This window comes from Aphelocoma coerulescens, chromosome 4, assembly GCF_041296385.1.
Source record: "Aphelocoma coerulescens isolate FSJ_1873_10779 chromosome 4, UR_Acoe_1.0, whole genome shotgun sequence".
Taxonomy (NCBI): domain Eukaryota; kingdom Metazoa; phylum Chordata; class Aves; order Passeriformes; family Corvidae; genus Aphelocoma; species Aphelocoma coerulescens.
Window position 1 is genome coordinate 9,536,545 of NC_091017.1, and position 16,824 is coordinate 9,553,368.

Below are 16,824 nucleotides of genomic sequence, written 5' to 3' on the forward strand. Positions count from 1 at the left end.
GCAGAGGGGCAGAATCCCCTCCCTCCCCTGCTGCCCGTGGTGCTCAGGCTGCAGCCCAGAACATGTTTGGCTTTCTGGGCTGTGAGTGCCCATGGCCAGGGCATGTCCAGCCTCTCCTCCACCAGCACCCCCAAGTCCTTCTGGGCAGGGCTGCTCTCCATCTGTTCATCCTCTAGCCTGGATTGCTGCTGGGAGTTGCTCTGACCCAGGTGGAGTATCAGGTCTTGTTATACCTCATGAGGTTCCCATGGGCCCACTTCTTGAGCTGCATAAGTGTGGTTTTAAGTGGCAGGCACCATCCTTTTCAGGTCTGCTCATAACTCCCAAAGGTGCTGCATTTGCTTGTCACACTCCTTTTCAGCTGTTTTGAATTATCTGGCTGTTTTAATTAACATTCAGTTGAATGTTGAAATTCAGTTCTCTGTGGATGTTGCTGGAGCCTATTCTCTGCAGATCACAGAACTGGTATCTTGAGTTCCACAACAGGTAGGTGTCAGCATATCCAATTTTTTTTCTTTTTTTTCGTTTTTTTGTTCTTTTATCTAACGATTTCCATTATCATTATTTTCTTTAGCAGGGCTCAAAGAGTCAAATGCTTACCAGCTGTATTTCCACTTTACCTTACCATTACCTGCATTTGTTATTGGTATCCTACATGTACCAGAAAATTTACTGGTTATGATGCATCTCAGGATCATATATTGAGCTTTAAGAACAAAGCAAGCACTATATTTAGACTGTAGGCTCATCTCTCCTAATATCTTAACCTCTTCAACAGCATCTTATAAACAAATATTGAAGGAGTGAAGCAGAACAGAATGATCCTTTCCTTGCATGTGCACTCAATGGCATTAGCAATTTCCTGAGAACCTGTATTCCAGATTACTGTGCTTAATAGCCACTAATGGATTTATCACGTCTTTCCTACAGACCTTAAATATCTGCCTTTTGTTGTGCTCACTAAGGTATTCCAACAGGTCACAGTAAACACTGTATTACTTTTTTCAGATTGTTAAAAAGCAATAATAACGCTTAATAAAGGTGTTAATAAAAACCTCACTCAACAAGGCATATTCTGGGTTAACATTTAATTTGTTTCTTTATGTTTGGCTTTTTTTTATTACTGCAGTGAGTGGGCAAGAGCCCTTCCCATTATGACTTTAGCTGTAGCTTTTAGGATCTATAAAATCTTAGAGCTGCTGAAGGGAAATGGGACTCCTGTACCCACTAAAATAAGTGCATTTATAATTATCTTTGTGGCCTAGAAAGTCAAAACAAAGATAGTGTACCCTGTCAGTCTCCTCACTCACTGTATCTTACTGATCCCATCACTGTTATAGGGAAGAATTACTGACGAAGCAAACAAAAATGGGTGCTTAAGGAGAGAAGAGGGCAAATGGCACTCACAGAAAAATCTCTTGTTGAAAATCCAACCTCAAACTTAGTCCAGTCTGATGTTTGGAATGACAAGCAATAAAACGAGACAATGGATGATCCTACCCAAAGGCATCTTTCAGCAGTTTTATATTTTGAGGTTTCACAATGATGAGAATTGTCCCCAGATCACCAAAAATATAATCAGAACAGCTGTAGTGATGGTAGTAAATCTTCCCAGGCTGCCCAACTAGTTTGTATGGATCTTTTGGGTCATTTAACAATCATGGGATGAGAAGAGTGGGCAGGAATATGAAAGACAGTGAAAGCAGCTCTATCTCTGCCTTTTGATACAGCTGCCCCAGCTGCTGATGCTCCATAGCCTTGTACAATCACTTCACACCTGTCAGTAGTTGATTTCTGTTGGATTGTCAAATTGAGCTTTTGGCATCCTTACCTTCATGAAGCGTCATTAACTTCATTTTGAAGAGCGACCATAAGCCCAGGCTTGAAATGAGACCTATGCTCCTAAATTAAGGTTTCTGAGCATCCTGGTGGTAGCAATCTGTTTATCATTGCAGACCTGGAAAAATTAATCAATAATGTTTTCTTCAGCTGCATTGCTTTTCAAACTCATTCCAATTTTACTGGTAGACTTTAGCCAAGATCAGGAATGTGTTGAAGCCTGGAAATGAGAAATTGGGTACTCAGAGCTGCTTATACCAGCTTTGAGTTATCTTCTATAACTTTTGCTAACTACAGCACTAATTTCATTCTTTACTTTCTCAGATTTCAATTCCGAACCCAGCCTTCAGTGAGGTGGCAGAGTAAGATCTAAACTAAAAATTAAAACTAAGGTGCTTTTATCTCCTGATGTCAGCTGTCAGCTTTGCTCATCAGTCTGATAGGATTTAGCAATGGTTCGGTCTGCACAGCTACAGTCTCTCTAAACCTGAACATTAACCTCAGTTCTATCTCTTATCTTTTAATACAGACTTGACATCTACTTTTGCCTCTTCTAAAACTGAAAATAAGATATTCAAGTCTTCTAGTGGTTAATAATCCAGTCTCTGCAGCTCTTATTTTCCTTGGGTTTTTCAGTCTTCATCCACAGTGACAATACCAGCTGAAACTCTGGTGTGTCCAAGTTATGTTTTAGAAGTTAGCAGCATTGTTTGGTTTTATTTTGAAAAGTGGTTGTCTAATGTCTAGTGCTAATACTATTTGCTTGCCTCCCATTAATATCCTTAATGGATTTTACAGTGGCTTAATTTCCCTTGTTTCATCCTTCAAACTGAACCTTTTTTTCATAATGAATGGCTTTCCCAAGTTAAGGAATTACTTTGTTCAGTGCTTGCAGATTGCACTGAAAGGATGGCATTTTACAAAATTCTGCCAGCTTATTATTCACGTCCTACTGTGCCATCTGTGTTTTGAGCTGATTTTTATTTCAGAAATTGTTTTTGTAAGAATTTTGAGTGAGTAGCTGGATTTTTCTGTGCTAGTCTACACCAAACCCCATGAAACCCACGGTGCCATTCACTGACTTGCAGACCCATAGCTGTTGCTGTCAGTGTGAGGTTGTTACAGGACCTCACAGATCAGCCATATCCAGCTCCATCCATAGGTGTAGCTCCTGCCCTCCATGTACCAAACGTGGGTGTTAGGGACCTCTCTGACCCACAAGGTTTGCAGGAAATGCAAAGCACTGTGTATGTGGACACCCACATCTGTTCCCCAGACATAGTTACAATACTTGCTCAAATGATAAGGAAAGTACAACTTTCTATGGTCAAGTAAATCTCAATATGGAGGTAAAAAGAAATCAAAATAAATCATAAAAAATATGTTTACATTTTGTGAATCTTTGAGAATGACAGTCTGCATATAGTCAATATTATCCAATAATAAAATTATATTCTGAAGAAAGCTGTGCCTCTAATCTGTTTAAACATACAATGTGTAAGTGAAAAAAATACCAGACAATGTCAATGAAAATAGATTCCACTTTTGGGAAAAAAACCCTAGATTTATAAATTTCTGTTTGTAGGTTTTATAGAACGTCACTTTCATTAGTATTAAACAGGGTGGGGGTCTTTTCCTGAGACCAAAAAAAAGACAGTCATTTTATCTGCAAATCAGTTTAAGAGAATACCTGAAATGTTAGTGAATTGGAAGTGTCATCAATGTATGCTTTGAAATGTCAATGCCAAATTACAATGAAAAAACATTATTTTAGCAAAATGAAGTAACATTACATGATCTAATGAGAGTTTCCCAGTGAAGAAATGTCAATTTAGCATAAAGAATTATCACTTCCACTGTCAGGACTGAAAAAAGGAACTGAAAATCCTACTTTTGTGAAGAAAAAAACAAGTGATTTTTCTCTGAAGGATTTTTCAGTTGCATTTTATAAAAGGTATGAAGGAACATATTTGCAGTGCCAATAATACGTAAAATAACGCAAAAATGGGTTTGTTCTTTTTTTTTACTGAAAGAATATGTAATTTGAAGTATTAATTTTTTTTGGTACAGAAGTCTATTTTATTCAAATACGATATTGCCTTCTTGAAAACTTGACTGTAAAAAGTAATGTTTAATTTCTGTTTGGAATAGATTTTTTGTCATTGTGTGATTAATTTCTCACATGCTTTAATTCTTTCCTTCAGAGTTTTAGTATAGATGAAGAGAAAATGAAACATTCCTTGGAAATAATAAGTTGTCAGATTTTGCTTTTGTTTCCCATGTGGCATATGGATATGTTTAAAACATAAACTAATACTGCTGGAGAATGCTTTCAGAATATAGATAGGTCAGACAAAAACATTTTCAAAACTGAGTCCAAAGTGTGTGAAGATAAACGGTTCATTCTCAGATTTTATCTTCTGGAGATTCATAAATTCCACTAGCAAACACAAAGCTGTAGTGCAAAGGATTGGGTTTTTTAGTAGTATCTGTCAAGCCAAGAGATAGGAGTCTGATAACAAGACCATTTATTCCAATGCTGAAACAGAACCTAGGAAGCTGATTTGGGTACTTATTTTCTAAAAGTCTTGACTCTAATATTAAACTTACTCTATACATGTGTGCATATGTGATAAAGAACTCTTCAGATAAATATCTGTACACACGAGGAATGTTGAACTTGAAGAAAAATTCCCTCATTATTTAATCTCTTTCCATTTAGTATTCTAATGCTAAAAACATCAAACACAACTTTTTTGGGGGTTGAAACCCACAAACTGTTTGAAATGCAGGAGGAAGTTTATGAATGAGACACTATTAATCCAGTAATAATGACCTAAGGAGGTATTTTAATTCCATACCTGCTAATGTATGTTAACCAGAAAATGAAGGTCAAAGAAGGTGTACCCCTTTGATAAACAATGCTACAAAAATGTTAACAATCGATGAGAAGAAGACTGAAGTACTCAACAACTTTGTGCCTCAGTCTTCACTGGCAACCTCTCTTCCCACACTTCTCAAGTGGACGGACAGCAGAATGGGGGCTAGGGGAGCAAAGTCCCTCTTGCTGTAAGATAAGATCTGGTTTATGACCATGTCAGGAACCTGAATATACATAAAACCTGGTGATATGCATCCCAGAGTCCCAAAGGAATTGGCAAATGTATTTTAAAGCCAGTCTCCATGATATTTGAAAAGTCATGGCAGTCAGGTGAAGTCACAGGTTAGTGGAAAAAGGGAAGATGGTACCCATTTTTAAAAGGGATAGAGAGGAGGACCCTGGGAATGACCTGACCTCTATACCTGGGAAGACTGTGGAACAGACCCTCCTAGAATCTCTGCTAAGACACATGGAGAACAGGGAGGTGATTTGAGACAGCCAGTACAGCTTCACTAAGCTCAAGTTCCTCCTGACCAGCCCAGAGGCCTTCTCTTCATCACTGGACAAGGGGAGGGCTACAGGTATCCTTTATCTGGAGTTCTGTAAAGTCTTTGACACCGTCCCTCACAACATCCTTCTCTCTAAATTGGAGAGAAACAGTTTTGGTGAGATGATGATTATATGGATAAGATATCCTTAGCTATATCCTCAATTCAGCCCAGGAAAGTTTCCTTCCTAGTTAAAAAGCCAGGAACAAATTTATTCTGAAAATCATAAGCACATCTAATTTTTGCTTTAAGTATATATGCTTTGTATCAACTACAACATGACAGCTAAACCTCTGAAGGTCTCACAATGTTCCAAGTCACACAGGTCTGAAAGTATCCTATTTTGCAATTAACGTAGCATATATATTCCCAGGCTACTGCTGAATAACAGTAAAAATTTAATCAATGAAAGTTGCATTCAGTAAGTCCTTTTGCAGCTCAGACACTTTCTCCCAGATTCATTCAGCTGGTAGACAGTGGTAAACAATAGTTTCTTTCCAAATAGGAGGAGAGAATCATCTCCTTTCCTTTCTAGGTATTTCCCACATTAGTCAAAAGAATAGGAACTCTAATCAACATATGTATATTCAAAAGGCTGTTTTTTGCCAGCAGAGAAATTGGGTCTAAATCACTTAAAAGGAAATTTAAAGAGGTATGAGAAGTTCTGGGTGGAGAATCCAAAACCACTGAGGACTATGATCTGTTGTGATTGCTTATTTTAACTTTTGGTTAAGTATTTTTTTATTAGTGACTCATAGAACAGTTTGGGTTGGAATGCACCTTAAAGATCATCTTTTTCTAGTCCCCCTGCCACGGGCAGGGACACCTTCCACTAGACCAGGTTGCTCAAGTGAGGCTTCATGGTGTCCATAATTGGCATGGACAGCTTATACTGCTCTTATCTGTAGGTTTGATAAAGGCGGCAGTAATTAGGCCAAATGAAACAACTGGGAATACATAATTCTGTTCTTGGAAGTGTCTCAATTAACTTTGATAAATGGGATACGGAGAAAAGCCTGACTCATCTGGAAATAAGAAGTGTGGCAAGAAATGCTAAATAAAGCTCTTTAAAAGAAATGCAGTTTTATGTCACTGAGTTTGGGGTAAAATGACAGTGGGATATCAGCTATCTGTTCTTCACATGCTGAAAGGCACTGTGTTTCTTACTGTTGTGGGGAAAGATCCTGAACAATAGGAAGGAGAAGTTATAAGAGAACTAAGAAGGAAAGCATGTCAGGTCTGGGACTAATAAAATCTGGCATACAATTTAAAATACTGTTTCTTATGGCAATATTGATTCATTAAGTTGACCTGGAGCTGACCAAGTCCTAATAAAATATGGAGATATAAGCAGAAAAAGCATTTGATAGTTTGGTTTAGCTGTGTTATGTTAGGGATCTACAACATTAGAGTCAGGAGTGGATTTGGAGACTTACTGGTACAGCCTTGTGCAAACTGTGAGCTGAGAAAACCCCTGCACCCACACCTGTACAGTCACTGTGTGACCACAGGGTAATTTCAGGCGGGAAGGGACCTCAGGGGGTCTGTGCTCCATCCTGCTGCGAGCAGCAGAATCAGCTCTGCAGTCAGACCAGGTTCCTGAGGGCTTTATCAAAGTCTCCAGCATGAAGAGTGCACAGCCTCTCCAGGTAATCAGCGGCACTCCATGACTGTCCTGTAGGAATGGTACTGGAAAGTATACTTGGCACTAGTGGACTGTGTTGGAAGGGAAAGGAAACAGATAAAGATCTTATATGGAACTGTTAGATACAGTGTTGCAAGTAGAAATTTAAACTCAAAGATGTGTTTGAAATACTGGCACACCTGCAGATTCTGAGCAACACAGAAGTGATGAGAATGCCTGCCCTTCCAAGGATTTACCATTCGCTATTTGCAAATGTCTCCATCTGGTTTAATGCCAGGAGAGTGCCAAGAAAATAAAGGTTTATTCACCATCTGTCACTCCCACGTGTGTGCTTTTGAAGGGGCTTTTGAATTTGATAACATTGATTCACAGTTCAGTCCAGTACATGAGTCATCATGAAACTGAGGACTTGAAACATAAATAGCAAAATACAATATTAAGTTTTTATCTTGTGGAGTTTCAAGTGCTGAGGCCACTATTTTCCTGATAAGGAAAACTCCAGTTTGTGTGATACTTAGGATTAGTAAATAGTAGTATTAGGACTATATTTTATTCAGTTATGGATATGCTGAATGCAGAGCAAGACAAAACGAGTAGCTTGGTATAGAAAGTCTCATCTTCAGAACCTGACCAGAATATTAACTAGGGGGATCTTATGTTCTGTGAAACATCTGCACACACTGCAATCTTAAATTTAAATATTAAAAATTAACCCGAAATGGAGCTGCAGAAATTGCAAGTTCTGCTCAGGTATAGGAGGGTGTAGAACAAAGAAAAGCTTTTGTGCTACACTTCAGCAGTTTCTATTAGGATCATAATCTTAGGTCATCCTGGATATCACCAAAGATAAGTTATTCTGAGAGTCCTTACTCATCCTCTTATCACTAAGAAACTATTGGGAAGAACTTACTCATAAGGCTTTTAGCAGCATACTACACATTGTAGATCCCATTTGCTGAGTTGTGACTGCATCCATTATTTCAGCACAGTTAGTAAGCCTCTCTGATTGAGACTTTGATTCTGGTGTGTTATGTTCAAGTTTAAGAGAAGAACAGTCCTCAAGAATACAAGTATTTAAAGAACATCCTGAAGAACAAGTATTCATTTACATGGAATAGGTGGTTGATGGTGTTTAATGGACTTTCAAACAATTGCAACTCCAGTAAATAGTTTTGATTCTCCCAGCAGTTGTAATATTTTTTCCTAGTAATTAGGGTGAATAAGTTCAGCCATCATCAAACTTCAAATACAGCTGAGTTAAAATCTGCAATGATTACATGAAGGACTATTGGTTCTTTCCAGGTAATCCAATAGGGATGACCATGGAGAAGGTTTCGATTTGGCTTTCTAACTGCTGCATCCTAGTCCTTGCACTTAAAAGCTTGATAGTTCCATCTAGGATAAGGAATCCCTATAGATTCATGAGACTCCAAGACAAGTAGTTTCCTCTCCCAGTCACAGCCATGATAAGAAGGTATACGTGCCTTACACACTGTCTTGGTGATCTCTTAGTCCTTCTCTTACTCTTTTGCATGACAGGGTTCTATATTAAGAATATGAAAGTTCGGCATCTGTAGTACACTGCAGACCCATTCATGTTCTGGGATGATACTAGAGATAAGTGGAGTGTCTCAGTAGAAGTCCCAGGAGACGCCAACCACTGTGTTCTCAGGAAGGAATGCAAATATGTGGATGCAAGTGGTAGCCTGCAGTACCTTAGTTAGAGGTAGTTGTGCAGCAGTGGATATTGAGGTCATTCTAATTGGACTTTACTAATAGGGAATGGACACCTTCAGTTCTGCCTAGACCCACACACCTTTCCAGTACCAAGATGGTCCAAAATCGAAGCAAGAGGCTTGTAGACTCTTTTGACTGGAGAACTGGAGGACCATAAGTATGCACAAGACGTGTGTGTGTGTGTAAATTTATGTGTACACTAACACAGGCATGGTTATAATTAAAAGACTCAACCTGTTTTTTGAATTCTACTTTTCCTGCCTAAGTCCTAGGATAGGAAGGTCTAGGTTAAGTAGTTCTCAGTAGTCACAAGTATCTATGGGTGAAAATGCTCTTTAAATGGAAGAGGAGCTGATGCATAAGGCACTATATTTAACTAGAAGTCCCAAAATGCCGCCTTTGTTAGTAATTTTGTAAGACCTTGAGCAAACTGTACTTATCCTAAGTGAACAGTGCTTAATTTTGCACACAGTCCTCCTCGTAAAGTTTAACTGGACCACTTTAATCATCAGTGTGAAGAGAATTGTCATTGAACAGAGATGGGGTTAAACAGTTGCTTACAGTCTAAAGAAAAAAACAAAAGGTTAATATTTGTTAATATTCTCTTAATGTTACATATCTGTGGCTTCCCATCTGCAAAGTGTGGAAAAAGTGCTTTTTTATTTAATTTGTTTTGCCCAGTCAGACTCCAATCCTGCTTACTTATATCAGCCAAATATATCTCTACATGGTTTAAAGATCTACTGATCTTGACTGATCAGTCAAGAAGTCCTTACAGGGTCAGGTGTTAATTTGTGAGATCTTAGAAAATGTATTTGGGATAGCAATTACTTAATATGTATAAAAGGCCAGACACTACATCAGTGGAGCCACAACATTTATCATTTTAATCCAAGTAATGCTTCAGCTCTCACCTGTACAATACAATGAAATTCCAAAGCACAAGTTTTGTTAAAAGAACAAAAATACAAAAGAACAAAAGAACAAAACAATACAAAAGTTAGAGCAAAATGAACCCCAGCTTGTTCTTGTAACTAGATTAGCTATTGTAACCTGCTGGAGGCATATTTTCATCCCCCAAAGAAAGCAGCGATTCACAAGGGTCTGCAGAAGTCATGCCTTGAAGAAAATTGCCTGTCAAAAGAATAAGAGTGTGTATTTTACTGTATGGAATCTGGTTTACATTCTATAGGAGTTCCCCAGGACGTTCTCTTTGTAATTTTTGGACCTGGGTTAATAAAAAAATCTTTTAAAATTTGCATCTCAATTGAAGCCTCTAAATAGATTTTAACACTTAACAGGAGGAAAGAGCAGGTTCTTGCAAAAATACTTTATTGTTCTTTTGATGAATAGAAATGTGTATTTTCTTGACATTCAGGAACTTTCACGGAAAAAAACCCCACAAACATTTGGGAAAACAGTTTCTTAAAGGGACGTTTGGTGATTTTTTTGAGTCTAGAGCAGTAGTTAATTTTGTTATTTCCCTGAGGAGGACGATTTGATGAAGTAGCTCTCAGAGGCAGTTGTAAACCTATTTTGTTTATGACATTACTCATTCTTCCCAAGTTTCCTAAAGCATGCCTTTTTGACCTATACACTTGTTCTTTCCTTCCTGTGGTTCTTGGAGGGATTTGTAATGCACAGTGTACATTTCAGTGGCAGGAAAAGTTGTCAGTTTCCAGATGAGGAAACATAATAACACTTCATCATACTATGTTTGGTAAGCACACAGCTCCTAGGGAGATACAGCTAGCCCCATGAAGTAGAAATGAAATATTTGGGATCATGCTAACCTGCAACTCCATGCAATACAGCCACTGAATAAGAAATAATACTTTCTGTGTAAATGTTCAAGTCTGCTTGTTTCATCAGAAGAGAATAAAGGAAAAAAAAATTATTTTTTTTTTCAGAGCCCCTTCAGCTGTGAGTAGCACTAGAAAGTGAGGGTACAAAACCAGACTGTTGCTGAGTTACTGGAATTAATTATTAATTTAAGAAAAATTTAATTGTTAAAATCTCAGTAAAAACACGTTACTATAATATAAACAGCAAGAAATAAAGGTCAAGAATAAGATCTAGACAGTTCAGTTCACTATGGCGGAGTAAGTCATCGCTGAATTAATTGTTTTAAATTTGACAAATGTAACAATTTACTGTTGTGCACAGCATTAAAAAAATCCAGTAAATTAAATACTCCAGTGTAACATTCAAACCCTTGATACTGTTGAAGCACTGGAAAATGCGAAAGGTATACATAATGAGCAAAAGATTAGATATGTGTTACAAAATAATAGAAATGTGTTAATGAAGACAAATTGTAGAGTACAAGATTTTCAATTTCATAGTGCCCTTATGATGTTTTTCACTACTTAGTGGGATGTGCTACAGGCTTAGAACAAGTAATTAGATTTTTTTAGATTTATTTCCAGGCCAATGTTTTCCCAGGGCTGTGCACTGCTTTATAATGCATTGCTTTGCCCTATAACTCTTACTGGGGAAATGTGTAATTATTTTAGGTTGGTCTCGCACAGGGGTACCAGCATTCTCTGTCTTGCGCCTCTTCTGCTACTACTTAATGTATCAATACATTACGGACTTTTCATGGAAACGGGTTCTGGTAGTTTCTGTCAGTCTTCAAGTTTCATGTACCAACAGCCTCAACTATCGTACCTGAGATTTTCTTTTCTGTAAAGTCTTTGAACCCATTATTTTTATCAACTAGCTATTGCTACATTGGTGCTATTGCTACATTGGTGATATTGCTAATGCCTTTTACAAGTTGCATTAAAATCCACATCTGAATGTGCACAAGAATAACAGAAGCAACCTGAACAGCCTGGGCAGTATCTGCAAAGCAGAGTCTGCTGCCTCAAAAATTCTATTTATGTGTCCAATGGCCATGCTGAGATTCCCAAGGGAATCCATAGGTGAGAAGAAAAAGAAATTCAAAACCGATTCATTGTGAAATAGATCAGCCTGTGAGAGTTTTCCAAACGTCATACTCAATTCATGCAATTCTGGTCTTTATTGCTGCCTGTAAAAGAAAATTACTGTGAGGCTTCATGGAACATAAATAATTAAAAGCTGCTTTTATTGACTAAGCCAAAGGCAGGGTTAAGTAGTTTTAAGTATGTGCCCTGGTAACGAGTGAGAAACAGTTTCTGTGTGGAAAAATGTAATTATTAATCTTATTGACAAAACAAATATGCACATGAAAAGAACTTAATTTCACTATTACTGCTGCTAATGTTATTTTAAAATTCATTTGTAGCTACCTGTATATGTCAAACTGTTTCTAATTTATAACCTTTTAGAGAACTTTGGGGTTTTTTTTAACAATTTGTTGACCTTTCAGCAAACTCTGACTCATTAAGTACAATGAGAGATCATATTTTCCTGTTTTCTCACCTCCCTAAAGAAGAATATCTGTAGCACAAGATGAATGCTCCCTAATGTATGTGGGTGTCTATACCTCCAGATTTCCAGTAGGTAAACCCCAGTGTTATTCAGTCTGACTGTGCAGTTCCCATCATACCAGCTTTACAGGGACTTCACCCTAGGTGACTATTAAAGGGAAAACTGAATTCAGGATTAACATACTGACTTTCAAGGTGCTTAGCTTTGCATCCTGAATAAATTTCTGACTTACTAACCCGTATCTACTGTGGCGGATTTCCAAAATCTTTGCTGGGAATATACTTCTATTCAGTAAGACTTTTAAAAAACCTTTGAGATTTTTTTTTCACCTGAATTCATTAAAGGCTTTAATGTCATCATATTTAGCATTTTTGTGTGTGTGCCTTTGCCTTTGATTCTCCCAGAAAGCCAATATGAATTAATCAGAATCATACCATGTACTACTTTCCTTAATCTTTTTTTCCCTTAGCTATCACACAGGAGCACATCAGTTTTAATGTTATGTGACAGTGCTTTGGGGAATCTGCATTCAAGCACTATTTTCTTATAGTTATTCTTTTACTTCATCCACATTTCCCAAAATCTATTGTATGCCTGCAAGAAACCACAATAGGCCTGTGCTATTAGATACACACACAAAACTCCAACCTGGCTTTTCTTCTTGGGAACAGAGGAAGAAATTTGTTTTATGGAGTTTAAAGACAAAATAAATCCTTATGGTTTGGAAGCATTACTATAAAATGAAGATTAAATTATTTCTGTAATTTTAGAGGCTGCACTAATTTCTTGTGCTGTAAGATACGTAGTTTTGGGAAGCAGTGATAGAATTATTAAGAATCAACCAGAAGCTCACACTCTGATAAGAAATGATGTGTTGAAACCTCCCCTTTTCAGAAAGGGCAGAAAGTTAACTTTTTTTTTCAGCAATTTTGGGTTGCATATTATTTTCTTATCTCTTTTATCTTTCCTTTTCAACTAGAGACAATACTTTTTTTCATCACCGCTTCCAAATTACATTCTTGCTGACTGCTTCTTTGCAGGTGACAAATTTCTTCTGGGCTATGCTTCAAGAGAAGATGAAGCAATAGGTGTTCTTAAAGAGGTTTGGGATGATATAAAAAATGACACCAAGTTCAAATCTTGTGATGTTTCTATTAGAATATGTGTATCACTAAATAGTGTAACACCAAATAAACCAAACACCATCAGCTACAGATTGTACTTTACAACCTACATGCAGAGAGTGTATTTTGGTGTGCATCTTACATTGTCAGTGCTTTATAGACAATGGACCTGGTTAGTTTAACATTTCATAGGATGAGTTGTATTCTCGTAGCTTACATCTTGCTGACAAGTTCAACCAGAAGAGGTACTGTAGTCAGTCGTGTTCACTACCCTGCAAGTAACATGTTAAAGGTTATATTCATTACTATGTCAAAAGGCTGGAAGTCACAAAATGTCAGCTAGCACTGTGTAAGATTATGACAAAATTAATTAGGGCAAAGTATACTAGTTATGGCCCACTGCAAACGGTATTGTTGGGTAAGTTTAAACAATCACAGAGATAAAGATGACAAAGTGCAAACCTATCAAATAATACTCTGTCATCCTTAAATTACTTCTACTCATCCTTGCTCTGGACAGGGTAGTGTCTGTTCTGTACATCTCCTTCAAGGAAATTTCATCTAGTAAAAGAAGTTGAATAGAAGTGAAGTTAATTTATAGGCATTTTTTGATGTCTTTTAAAGATAATAAGGTGCTCTGAACTTAGACCATGTAGAGCATATTCCAAGTTATATAATACACATTCTTTGACAAGAGGCATCATCATTATAGTGTTTAAAGTAGAAACAGAGTTTGAAAAACAAAGATTGTTTTCAAAGTGAAATGAGAAGTGCATAACTGCAGTAAAAAAATTAAATCTGTTTCTATGGTTTGGAGTAGGTAGTAGTTTATCTTTGTGACGTATTTTTCATTAACGATATGGAAGAATTCAAGGAAAAACTCAGCCTCTCTCAGTAGCAGGTAGGATTTCCACTGCTCTCACAAGTTTCCTCAATTTAGAACTCAGGTATGGGGAAGCAAAGATGATTATATACCAAATATCTCTAAACCAATAGTGCCCCTTTTCTCTCTTCTCTTCCCTACTGGAAGGTAGGCTTAGGACTCTTAAAATGTACATCTCTTGCCAAGAGTCTTTGATCCACAGACTGGGTCTCAAATGTCCTTACTACGGGTAAGCACAGCCAGTGTCCCAAGGTGATCACTCATAGTATTTCCTTCAAACAAGAAGGCATTCAAATATTCCCAGCTGAAGTTCCTGAGATACCTATCTGCCTCTGTTCAAATTTTTTTCTTCAAGTTTGATTTTAATGTTGAAAGCCAAAATGCTTTATGTAACACTGTGTAAAATTATCAGCTCTGCAGTTTTTATCCCCTCTCTGATTTTGTGCTGATTTTAAAGACGGCTACTGGGAAAAGTAGTGCTTGAGCTTTTTGGTTTCATCAAGAAACATCAATCTGACTTTTATCTAAAATCTGAGAGTATATTTTTGGCACCAAAAATGATGGGAAGGTAAATTGCAGGTACCAGTGCAAAACTCTGCCTAACTCTAGTGCAACTAAATCCAGGTTTGACAGCTACTGCTGAGAACACAATATTTAGAACAGTGGTTTGAGTACTTCAATCTGATGAGGCTATTAAGCACAAAAGATTAAAGCACATGAACAAGATGTTCTAGCAGAAATGCTGCAAGTTACTTCATATCATATGTGCCTTTTTATTAATGAAACTAAAAATGAGCTCAGAATAACATTCTAACCAAAATATAATTTAGAAGAAAATGGAATGCATGAATAATGCACAGAATTCTTAAGCAGTCCACCATTGATGTTGGAAAAAAATGTTAGTTATTGTGTCGTGGTTTGACACTGGCCCAGCACCGCACCCACGAGAGCCACTCGCTCACCCTCCCCTGCCACAGCTGGGCAGAGGAGGGAAAGGAAAAAAAGTCAACAAAGGCCTCATGAGTGAGATAAAGACCGGGAGAAACACCTCAAGGGCGAAACAGGCTCAACTTAAGTTGCAAAGTGAATTTATTACTAACAGAATCAGAGGAGGATAATGAGAAGTAAAATAAGCCCTTAGAACACCTTCCTCCCCCACCCCCTCCCTCCTTCCCACCAACAGCGCAGGGTGACAGGGCATGGGAATTTGGCCAGTTAATTTTCTTCCGCTGCTCCGGAAGAGGAGTCTTCCCCTGTGAGGCCGTGGGGTCCCTCCCAGGGGACACAGTACTCCATGAACTTCCCCGGCATGGGTCCCCTCTCAGGAGCAGCAGCCCCACCGCCCCTGCTGCAGCCTGAGCCCCTCCCACCACGGGCACACAGTCCTCCCAAAACTGCTCTCTTTCCACAGGGTGCAGTGCTCCAAGGACAGGCTGCTCCAGCCTGGAAGCAGGGCCCTCTCTCTCCACCGGGTCTCCCACTGGATCCCAGCCTCCTCCAGGCATCCACCCGTTCCAGCGTGGGCACCTCCCCCCATGGGCTGCGGGTGGATCTCTGCATCCCCCGTGGATCCCCATGGGCTGCAGGGGCACAGCTGCTGCACCACGGCCTGCAGGGAAATCTCAGCTCCAGTGTCTGGAGCACCTCCTCCCCCTCCTTCTTCACTGACCTTGGTGTCTCCATGTTATTTCCCTCACATGTTCTCACCTCCTCCTCTGACTAGAATCCGGAAATCTTGTGACTTTGTTTTGATTTTCTTCTTAAATATGTCATCACAGAGGCATCACCAGCCTCTCTCATTGGCCCGGTTTTGGCCAGCAGCATGTCCATCTTCGGAGCCATGAGTCATTGGCTCTGCCGGACATGGTGGGAAGCTTCCAGCAGCTTCCTCACAGGAGCTGTCTTTGTGGCCCCCCTGCTACCCAAAAACCAGGCTGTGCCAAACCAATACATATTGATACTTAGATTTTCAGCAATGGCAAAAAAACCTGTCAAAAGGTTATATTAGAATGGGGATGGTTACACACAACAATGTTTGAAAATGCAAGCCAGAAAGATTTGGATGTGTAATTTTTATTAACAGTCTGTTAATATTTACAGCCAGCCATATAATGCTGTAATGAACAAATCAATCATTAATATTTAAAGTAGCCTTGAAGTATATATCTTTTTAAGCTGAAGCATTATATGGATCATCCAAGCCTATTTATTAATCTCATTTTTGTTACCTTGTCAAAAGTTTACATTTATACCAGAGCTTACATTGAAAATTTATATATGCACCTAATCATTGATACTGCAGGAGCAAGTGTCTAATTCTGGCACTTTGATTAGTCCAAATAAGATGAAGTGTATAAGCATTAGGGCTCTGATTTTAATTATTACTACTTTAATATTCTTGTGTCCTTAATCAGGCAAAAGGTTCATTGTCTTTGGTGTGGCATTGCCCTTTAAGCACCGGTATAGTAAGGCAACTGTGTGAAAGAAAGTTGTAATTGGAGTGCAACTCCCAGAAGATAGTTTCCAAAACCCTGTCTGTAATCCTCCTATCCTTCTTTCTACCGCATCTGAAGGTTTTCAAAACATTTCTTTTATTTTCTGCTTGTTTGCTTTTTCCTTCCTTCTGTATCACTAGACAATTTTAGTGTGGCAAATTACTGTGGCAAGTATTTTAGTCATAATTTCAAGCAGAGCTGTCTTCTTGTTATAAATTGTAAATATACATTATGTTCTGTTTAAAAATATTCAAC

The 16,824-nt window shown here is 38.3% G+C and overlaps 2 long non-coding RNA genes across 2 annotated transcripts; one reads left to right on the top strand and one right to left on the bottom strand.

Moving 5' to 3' along the window:
* The first annotated feature begins 275 nt into the window (after positions 1-275).
* On the top strand, positions 276-1,064 carry LOC138108944 (uncharacterized). The gene is made up of 3 exons (XR_011150148.1): positions 276-329; positions 418-486; positions 575-1,064. It is a non-coding gene; the product is annotated as an uncharacterized lncRNA (long non-coding RNA).
* An 8,483-nt stretch (positions 1,065-9,547) lies between these two features.
* LOC138108946 (uncharacterized) lies at positions 9,548-15,814 on the bottom strand. The gene is made up of 3 exons (XR_011150150.1): positions 15,744-15,814; positions 13,334-13,463; positions 9,548-9,784 (listed from the first exon to the last, which is right to left on the bottom strand). It is a non-coding gene; the product is annotated as an uncharacterized lncRNA (long non-coding RNA).
* Positions 15,815-16,824: the final 1,010 nt, after the last annotated feature.